The following is a 1893-nucleotide window of genomic DNA, read 5'->3' on the forward strand; positions in this document are numbered from 1 at the left end:
TCTAAGACACTGTGTCTGCTATAAACCTTGGGCTCCCGGGTGGGTCAGCGGTCTAAGACACTGTGTCTGCTATAAACCTTGGGCTCCCGGGTGGGTCAGCGGTCTAAGACACTGTGTCTGCTATAAACCTTGGGCTCCTGGGTGGGTCAGCGGTCTAAGACACTGTGTCTGCTATAAACCTTGGGGTGGGTGGGTCAGCGGTCTAAGACACTGTCTGCTATAAACCTTGGGCTCCTGGGTGGGTCAGCGGTCTAAGACACTGTGTCTGCTATAAACAGCGGTCTAAGACACTGTGTCTGCTCCTGGGTGGGTCAGCGGTCTAAGACACTGTGTCTGCTATAAACCTTGGGCTCCTGGGTGGGTCAGCGGTCTAAGACACTGTGTCTGCTATAAACCTTGGGCTCCTGGGTGGGTCAGCAGTCTAAGACACTGTGTCTGCTATAAACCTTGGGCTCCCGGGTGGGTCAGCGGTCTAAGACACTGTGTCTGCTATAAACCTTGGGCTCCTGGGTGGGGGCTAAGACACTGTGTCTGCTATAAACCTTGGGCTCCCAGGTGGGTCAGCGGTCTAAGACACTGTGTCTGCTATAAAGGCTCCTGGGTGTGTCTGCTATAAACCTTGGGCTCCCGGGTGGGTCAGCGGTCTAAGACACTGTGTCTGCTATAAACCTTGGGCTCCCGGGTGGGTGAGCGGTCTAAGACTCTGCATCTCAGTGCGAGAGGCGTCACTACAGTCCCCTGGATGGAATCCAGGCTGCATCACATCCAGCAGTGATTGGGAGTCCCATAGTACGGTGCACGTCCGTGATTGGCCGGTGTAGGCCGTCAATGTAAATAATAAATGTTTTCTTAACTGACTTGCTTAGTTAAATAAAGGTTAAATAAAATAAAACATCAATATATACAGCTAGCATGTTCCCTGTAGGATGATCAACTAGTCTATTTTAACGTGCTGATACACTAAATACTACTAAAGTAACCAACATGGAGCCAATATTGACCATAACATGATGTGTCCTGAAACTCAATCTACACACAAAAACATGTCCCCTGTATAACATTAGAAACATTTATACAGAAACCAGTCAGGATATCTTAGGGTTTTCTAAGGAAACATTTATACAGAAACCAGTCAGGATATCTTAGGGTTTTCTAAGGAAACATTTATACAGAAACCAGTCAGGATATCTTAGGGTTTTCTAAGGAAACATTTATACAGAAACCAGTCAGGATATCTTAGGGTTTTCTAAGGAAACATTTATACAGAAACCAGTCAGGATATCTTAGGGTTTTCTAAGGAAACATTTATACAGAAACCAGTCAGGATATCTTAGGGTTTTCTAAGGAAACATTTATACAGAAACCAGTCAGGATATCTTAGGGTTTTCTAAGGAAACATTTATACAGAAACCAGTCAGGATATCTTAGGGTTTTCTAAGGAAACATTTATACAGAAACCAGTCAGGATATCTTAGGGTTTTCTAAGGAAACATTTATACAGAAACCAGTCAGGATATCTTAGGGTTTTCTAAGGAAACATTCATACAGAAACCAGTCAGGATATCTTAGGGTTTTCTAAGGAAACATTTATACAGAAACCAGTCAGGATATCTTAGGGTTTTCTAAGGAAACATTTATACAGAAACCAGTCAGGATATCTTAGGGTTTTCTAAGGAAACATTTATACAGAAACCAGTCAGGATATCTTAGGGTTTTCTAAGGAAACATTTATACAGAAACCAGTCAGGATATCTTAGGGTTTTCTAAGGAAACATTTATACAGAAACCAGTCAGGATATCTTAGGGTTTTCTAAGGAAACATTTATACAGAAACCAGTCAGGATATCTTAGGGTTTTCTAAGGAAACATTTATACAGAAACCAGTCAGGATAT

This window comes from Oncorhynchus keta, unplaced genomic scaffold, assembly GCF_023373465.1.
Source record: "Oncorhynchus keta strain PuntledgeMale-10-30-2019 unplaced genomic scaffold, Oket_V2 Un_contig_4327_pilon_pilon, whole genome shotgun sequence".
Taxonomy (NCBI): Eukaryota; Metazoa; Chordata; class Actinopteri; order Salmoniformes; family Salmonidae; genus Oncorhynchus; species Oncorhynchus keta.